Source organism: Cheilinus undulatus, linkage group 18, assembly GCF_018320785.1.
Source record: "Cheilinus undulatus linkage group 18, ASM1832078v1, whole genome shotgun sequence".
NCBI lineage: Eukaryota > Metazoa > Chordata > Actinopteri > Labriformes > Labridae > Cheilinus > Cheilinus undulatus.
The window spans coordinates 22496764-22505715 of record NC_054882.1 but is presented as its reverse complement, the minus strand read 5'-3'; the positions used below and the strand labels follow the sequence as shown (position 1 = coordinate 22505715).

The 8952-nt window shown below is 40.4% G+C and overlaps 1 non-coding gene across 1 annotated transcript; it reads left to right on the top strand.

The window, feature by feature from the left end:
- Nucleotides 1-8297: 8297 nt before the first annotated feature.
- trnat-agu lies at nt 8298-8371 on the top strand. The gene has a single exon. It is a non-coding gene; the product is annotated as a tRNA-Thr (tRNA).
- Nucleotides 8372-8952: the final 581 nt, after the last annotated feature.

Genomic DNA, 8952 nt, shown 5'->3' with positions numbered 1-8952 from the left:
AAGCACACTTCCGCTATACACTGTATCCAGTCACTTGTAAAGAGTTTTATTGAGGTAAAACGTAGGATGAATGACAGCAGAGCTTTGACAGCAGGGAGACAAAACCAACACGCAGCAAACATGTCTGGTATGAAAGCTGTTATGGCAGCAACAGCTGCAAGCAGAAAAAACATCTGAAAAACAGTTAATAGCGGTGAAGATCGCTGCGGCACTGTGACGTTACACGGACCAAAACATGGCAGCCTCCTGGTGAGTTTATGAGTTCAAATTTACTCAAACTGCAGATACCTAGGATATTTAGTGAGTTTTTTAGTTCAGTATACATTTGAAAGATGCAAATATCTATCCAACAAGATAAACTTGTCTGATCATGCAGGGTTCCTTTTAACACTGAGAGGTGTCGCAAAAAAAAAAAAACTCACTTCCCTCCTGTTCTAACTGCTATAAACTATTGTCAGAAGATTCAAATAACACAAACAAAAGAAAAGAAGCCACTATTTCTCTGTAGAGCCAAAGGAAACGCTTCTGATATAACTGCATGATAATATCTGATAAATATTGACATGTCTGACGGGCAATCAGCATTTCATTGATAAATCTGTTCAGAAAGTGCGCTGAGAGGACTAGGTTTCTTGTTCCGTTGTGACTTGGTATCTATGGCCTGTCTATTTACTGGAGTACTGAATAATGTTTACATTCCCTAAGAACGTTACGGGATTGGAATGGCTATCCCAGTTATTAGTCAAGCCCTCAGGTGTTGCTAGGGGAAAGAAGTTATTGTTTTAGTAAAACTTTCTATTTTGATCATAAAACATATGAAATTATAAATAAGTAGTTTTATTAATTATTTTTGTTGACAAGTGATCATGGTATAAGCAGGTTAATGCCCTTCGAGATGTCTAATTACCAGGGATTAATACACTTCGTGGAGGCAACCGTCCAACGTGTCGTCCATTAATCCCTGATAATTGGATACCTCGTCGGGCATTAACCCTTAAAAAAAAACACAGTTGTGGCAGAGTTACAGAGGTGATTGGACACGTGACGTCATTTATCAATGACACAACTGTGTCTTTGCAGTCTGCAAGTTAAAACAGAGATTTGAACTTACATGTTAAGCTAACCAGCAATGCAGTCGTTAGCTTGTTTAGCTTTCTTACCATAACGTGCTTTCGTAGACTTGACATGCTATTTTTGAAGCTTGACCTTTCCACTGTTTTAGGCAGACAGTAGGCAGGCATTATGTGGCTGTTGTTCCTCCTCGTTTGAAAGGCAAAGAGTCTTGATGTAGGACCAGGGATGAACATGCTCCTCTGAAGAAGACGCAGGTATTACATCTTTAGCCATTATCTCCAACTGTTAATAGTTAAGGGGGAGGGGTCACTCCTCCGTTTACTCTGTGGTGATGAAGATTTTACCTCACGCTGCTGTTAGAGCTCAGCTGAGTTTAAAAAAAAAAATAATGAAAATGAGTTATAGACAAGTAAAAGTAGTGACTAGTGTATTTCCAGATGTAATGGAGTAGAAGTATCATTTTTTAATCACAAATGTAACGGAGTAGGAGTAAAAAGTACTCTGCTCAAAAACTACTGTCAGAAGTAGGATTTTTCAAAAAACTACTCAAGTACATGTAACGGAGTAAATGTAATGCGTTACTACCCACCTCTGGTTACAGATGATACTAACAAAATATATGAGGGGATTTATTCTTGTGACGTTGCTGCTAACTTTACTAACCCTGTTGCCTTACCTTTAAACAAATGTAGACATCCTTGTTAATGGTTATGGTGAGCCTACTGTGTGGTCTGTGTGGCTCAAACCAAAGCAGGCATAAAACTTTGCTTCTGTGAGGTTTAGGGTAAGGGACAAAACACTTTTCATCCTCTAACCTCTCAGGATACCTTGTATGTGTTTTTTATGTTGTTTGATCAATTATATATAAATTCATGTTTGCATTTTTTAAAAGAAAAATATTGGCCCCATAAAAAAGAACTTATGTTACACGAGTTAATAAACAGGCTCAGACTGCTGATTCTGCTGATTACAGATGCATTTAAATGTGTCAGATCATGCGGTTACATTTGCATTTTTCAAAACCAATTCTGATTGCATGTAAATTAAACGTTGTGGCTTCGGTAAGAGTTGCTTTTGCCATCTCGAATAACAACCCACTTACTGCTATAGCTGCAGTAATGTTGCCTGTTAAAATTGATGCTGTTTAGCCAATCATGAATTATTCTGTGTGCATTTTCCCCAAAAAGGAAAATGGTTCAAAGGCTATTTTCTAGATTTTAGGAAGGCCAATTTATTACTATGCAAGGCTCTGGTCTACGACAGGCTGAAGTTTATATTTTGATTCTTGTTCTAATTTTTTTCTGCCATTAATATTCCTTAAAAATGTCCATCTAAATTGTAGCAACAGCTAAGTTGAAAGCTGTCACTGTACCCCCCACCTGCTGCACACTGCTCACCTTGTTGAAAATGCATTAGTTATCCCTAAATTTCCATTCCAGGGACCAAGAACCACCGTATAATTCAGCTGATTTTTGATCACATGAATAAAGAGTGTTGGACAAGCAATTAGATTTGCATACACACTTGTCTAAGGTTTGCATTTATGCCATACCTGTGCACCACACACTAATGAGGCAATTATTTAGACAGCAGGCCTGCGTGTGTATTGGTGGAGAAAGGCTTGGGGTTCGCAGCTGTGGGATTAACATGGTTAGCTGGACCTCAGAGAGGCAGACACGGACAGGGAGGGATTTTACACCATCTAATGAAGAAGACTTTTAACATTTCATGGTGAATAATGAATTCTAAAACAAATTTGCTATGAAAAAGGGAATGAGGGCTTGGAAGAGTGGTGGAACACGTTTTAAGCACAGGGCTGATGGGCTGATGGTCGTCAGTCTTGCTTGTTTTGGGGGGAATATTCTGCCTTTTCTTATCTCATAAACTCTTTTTTATTCTCCATATCCACTATAGAAAATAAACCCTCCAAAAAAGCATTTGATTCTTGTACACCGATAATTACTGATGCTTGAATATCTTGTTTGGGTACTTCAAAGAGCAAAGCCAAACGATTGCTGAAGTATCCTTTTAATGACCACGCTGATCAATCGCCTTCCTGCTGCTGTACATTGAACTTTGTGAGCGTGATTAGGAGCGTGGGTATGCAGCACACACATACGAATGAAATCTCTACTGCACACAAACAACCTCCAAATTCAGTTTGATTTGATGGCTCCTGCAATCATGCTTGAATAAATTACCCACTTGAGAGAGTAAATGCCTCAGGTTTGCTCTGACTGAGCCGTGATTAAAGGACAATGCGACCCATTGAAATTGTATGATTTTATAAGGAACTTTGATTGGACCAACAAGTTTTATCTAAAACAGAATACACTGCAGCAGGTATAAATGTGTCCATTAAAATCCCTAGAAATTCAGGTTGAAATAGCTACAATCTTCTGTGAGGATCAAAGTCAAGAATTTCTTTGACAGAAAAGAAAACAGACATTTAAAACAATTTCCATGTTTCTGTAATGAACTTGTCCCGGTGCGTGTTGGCCTCCACCAGGGCCATCCCTTGTCTGTGATTCTTGTTTGTGATTTTCATGGACAGGATCCTGAGGCGCAGCCAGGGGTAGGCCCAGTGAATGGGCCCTTCCCAGCTGTTATTTATTGACATCAGTGTTGGATCAGTAGCATTGGTGCTAGCATTCTGGCTAACATTTCCCTCATTTTGGAGATAAAAAGTGTTTAAAGCTGTTATTGAGTTCTGATGATCAAATGACATCATTCAAGCAACTCACTGTTTCTGCCCTTTTTTCCAAGTTTTTCTGTATCCCATTTTAATAACTTTTTAGACAGTTTTCACCATTTCCCACCCATTTTTCCCCTTTTTGCCTTTCTTGACTCATTTTTTTTACACTTTCATCCAATTTTAGCGACCTTTAACCATTTTTATTACCATTTCTTACTCATTTTAGCTAATGTTTTGCCTTTCTTTGCCAATTTCTCCCTTTCTTGACCCATTATTACCACTTTTTAACTGCTTTTCACCATTGTTACGGCCACAGCCGCATCCCCCCCTTTGTGTAACTAATTACTTCTGTGGAGTGTCTGTGCATGTGTGTGTGAGTGGCTTGGGTGCCCTCTAGGCTGATTCCTGACACCTGCCCATTTTAGCCATTTTTTTGCCTACATTACCAATTTTTCCCTTTCCTGATCCATTTTTACCACTTTTTAACCACTTTTCACCATTTTCCCACCCATTTTAGCTGATTTTTTTTTTTTGCCTACATTACCAATTTTTCCCTTTCTTGATCCATTAATTCCTTTGTTAAACCACTTTTCACCATTTCTTATCCATTGTGTGCCCTTTGTTTACTTTCTTTGCCAATTTTTGCTTGTTATCGTGTTTTTGCCACTTTTAAACCACTTTTTTTTATCATTTTCCCACCCATTTTGCACCTTTTTCCAACTATCTTGGCCCATTTTTTTACACTTCCATCCCATTTTAGCCATTTTAACCCATTTTGCCACCATTTAACCACTTTTCAGCTGTTCCTGCCCATTTTTGCCAATTTCTACCATTCTTTACCAATGTTTGCCCATTTATGCCACTTTTAAAACCACTTTTTACCATTTCCACCCCTTTTTGCCCATCTTGACACTTTCATCCCATTTTTGCCACTTTTTACTTTTCACCACTTTCCAACCCATTTTTGCCTGTCTTGCCCATCATGACCCAAATTTTCCACTCTTACCCAGTTTTGCTACTTTTAAAACGCTTTTTACTGTTTCCTGCCCATTTTTTCCCAGACCTCAGTCTAATAGAGGATTTATGTCTAGACTTGAAAAGGGCTGTTCATGCCTGATCCCCGTGTAACTTGTGAGAACTTGAGCAGTTTTGCAAAGAATGAATGGAGTAAAACTGCCGTGTCCGGATGTACAAGCCTGATTAAGACCTATCCACACAGAGTCAAAGCTGTGATTGCAGCCAAAGGTGACTCTACAAAAGACTGACTTGAAGGGTATGAGTATTGATGCAGTCACTTATTGAAATACTTTTATTTAATTGACATTACTTTGCAGAAATCTTTTTTTTTTTTTTTTTTTTTGCAAAAAAACCCAAATTATATAGCCCATGATTGACATATAATTTCAATAATAGGATAAAACATCCAAGGGGCTGAATACTTTTTAGAGGCATTGGATCACTTGTAGCTTGAGATGTTTACAGTTATGAACACATTAAACATATTGTGGGTTTATTCTTTTTAGAGGCTTTAAAACTTTGTCCAAGACCAACTCATCCACATCCCCTTTGGCCAGATATATAGAGGATATAATCTTTGATCAGGTTACGGCAATTACATTCTTGACATCTTTGTTCCAATGGCTTCAACAGGTTCAAATCAATGAGAGGAATTTTATCCGGTTGCGGATTTATTGTCAGGCAGGCCGTTCCTGGGCTGCATGTTGGTGAATAATGAGGAGCAGTGAAAGGTTTGGCCGGATCAATCTGAAGGAAAGACATTTTCCAAAAGCCTGACTAATTATGCTCAGGCCTTCGATTACTGTCTGGAGCAGAACCACAACAAAAAATATCAGTGAGTTATTTTGACTTCATTTACTCTCAGAAAAGTCTGTTTATACTAAAAAAAACCTTTGCATGTGGACGTCTTCATCCCTCTGTGCAGTTTGCTGCCCTGTTGAAAGGAAGCTGACTCGCTCCTCACACAGGTTCAGTTAAAGTTACACATTAATATCCACACATGACCTTTTGGATGAGCTGCTGCATTAGTCTTGTGCGTTCTAACCTGTCCTGTGTGGACATAGAGTAATGTGCTGGTTGACCGCCGAGCTGACCCCTGCAGGCATTAGAATGTAGACCACATGTCTCGACTGTGTCTACCTCCACTGGAACACGCGATAAAGTCTAAAACAAATACAGAGCAAAATGTGCTGCATGAAGTCTTATCTGCACGCTGCATACTGTGCTGATGAAATAGGCTTGTATCTGGTTTGCTCTCTTCCGCTTAACGTGCATGGGCAAGCACACAAACATGCACGCACCTAAGCTGGTATACACGTGTAAACACACAGCACAGAAGCGCTGCAACCTTCAAATACCATTGAACTCTCGATTTGTTTTTGTGGGGAAAAAAAGCTTGATTGACAAGTTCAAATAACTGGAAACATTAGCATCTTAATTCCAGGGACTGTCACATTTGGTTAGCATCTCCTCTTCAAGGATGCGTCTAATAAAGGAAAGGTATTCATGTTCCTGAACAAGCCCTCCTTTATAACCTAATTGCTTTTGGTTCAATAGCTTAAAAAGTCATTAATTACAGGGCCAGCTTGTAATGTAGGTTAAGGTGGCTTTTTCACTAAGGTAATGAGGCGGTATGCATAGCAGTGGGGTCTGATTTTGATGGGATAATAGGAAGGGTGAATACCATTTTTCCACCTTTGCTCAATGACTGCACTATCTGAGAGAAGAGAGAGGCCTTTTCATAGTGCCTGAATAAAAAAACCTAAAGAGGCAACAGATAATTGAATTCCAAACAGTGCTATTTGTATAGCTGGCAGCATTATTACACGTGAGGTGCAAATGGCCTTAGCCAAATGTGGATGACATCAAAATGATATGTATTGTGCTAGCAGAGAATGTAATGTGTTTGTATGTGCAAATGTGCATGTCCATTCGCAGGGGTTTCATTATACTCTCAGTGGTGATGGCTGGATGGCTCTCTGTTTGTTTGCTGTTGTTGTTTTTTCAATGCGCATCACAAGACATGCTATTTACCGCTCTCTCCTTGGCATGGTATTGATTACCTGCTGAGGGTTTCAAACAAGAAAATACACATCCTAAGATTGTTGCCCCAGCAGTGTTGAGTGGCATGCCAATCTTCGGTGGTGTTACACAATATGCATGCATGAAATCTATATAAGCAGGCACTTTCACACAAAAACATGGACTAAATGGCGTACCATGCATCTATTGAGGAATATGGATGAGCGTTAAACAAAACGATCTGCTTGTTGCCCGACGCTTCCTGTGAGCCACCTTCCATCGATCAGAGCCAAACAAAACACGCAGTCTTTTCTTTCAGGCTGCCACAGAGTGCATTCAAAGCAACATTTTTGTCCTGTGACCTCTAACCCCCCAGAGATCTGATGGCATTTCATTGATGAGGGGGACGGCGAGAAAGAAAGGAGGAAGGAGAAAAGGAGGAGGGGAGGCGGTGGTTGCTCAGTGACTTTGGAAGAGATTAGACGACTGAGTTCACCTTTAATGACGCTGGAGATAGTCTTTCAGTGCGGGGGAAATGCCAGAGCTCAGCAGTTTGTTTTGTGTAGCTTTAAGAGCTTCCTGTGTCAGGTTCAGGTTGCCTCTCTCTCTCTCTCTCTCTCACTCTCCAGCAGCAGCTCATTGTCTCCCAGAGCCACAAAAAAGCAGAGCAGTGTTGGGTGATCGACTGAGCGGCACAGCAAACTCTAACCTCCTTGGGGGATTCTCCTGTGGGACATCAAGGAATCTCATGACAACACGTTGGTATGGGTGTGTCCCATTGAAAAATGAATCTCAGTCAGACAGGCACACACTTAGAACACACATTCATGCTCAAATAAAAGTTCAAGGGAGGGTTTAAAGCCTCCATTTTAAGTGTGTTTGACAATTTTAACCCATAGGGCAATCTAGTAACCGCTCAGTATTGATCTAGCCTCTGGGAGTGGTGGGCAACTTTTTGGGCCTTCCTGTGCAGCATGCAGTTAGTGATAAAGGGCTTACAGCCAAGATTTTTTGGTGCTTTTCCATCCTTCACAGTCCAACACCAGAAGTGAGAGTGGAGCAGGAGATGTTCGACGACTGAAGACTGTTTAAAGCCGGCTGTTTCAACTTGTCTTCATGTCTGCTAGCTGTGTTTTAGTGTAATTGTCAATATACAGAACTATACATGTGTATTATGGGGGGGGGGGGTTGTACCTCAAGTGAGAGAGCTCATGCTGTATATAACTGGCTGGTGTGTGGGGGTGTGTGTGTGTGTGTGTGTGGGTGTGTGTGTGTGAGGGTAAACTACAAACATGGAGACACTTCAGAAGGTTACTATAATGAGAATGCTACTTCAGGGGTCAGGACCATGTTATCTACACCAACAAGATCAGCTCAGACTGGTGACTGATGGTCAGAACACACCATCTGTACTTCATTTCTACATTATTTCCTCTACATACACATGTAATGCTCCAACTTTATCAGTTTTATTGCCATGCACACAAGCGGCGCTGTGGCTTAGTTGGTTAAAGCGCCTGTCTAGTAAACAGGAGATCCTGGGTTCAAATCCCAGCAGTGCCTTTCTTGAATTCTCTTAGGTTGAAGCTACTTATCCAATGGATAGTGTTCAGTTACTGTTAGTAAATTCAGGTAGTTTCCACAGGTGTATAAAATCACCTAACCTAACCTAGCCTAGCCATGCAATCTCCATTGCCAAACATTTGTGATACATAATGGGTCAATCTGAAGAGCTCAGTGACTTCAAGCAGGCACTGTGATGGATGCCAACTTTGCAAGAAGATGTTTTGTGAAATTTCATCCCAGCTTGATATTCCATAGTCAACTGCAAGAGAAAATAGAAAATGGAAGCGATTGGGATCAACAGCAACTGTGCTATGAAACAGAAAACCACATAAAAGTAGAAGTTGCTCTGCTGATTACATGGCTGAAAAGCTCTGAACTTCCACTGGTATTAAGCAAAAAAAAAAGTTGCAAGGAAACCTCACATCACCATGTCCAGTTGTGTCTGGATAGTGTAAAGTACAGCAACATTGGACTGTGGAACAGTGGAAACACGCTCTGTGGAGTGACAAATTACACAGTCAGATGGGCGAGTCTGGGTTTAGCGGATATCAGGAAGATGTTACCTGCCTGATTGCATT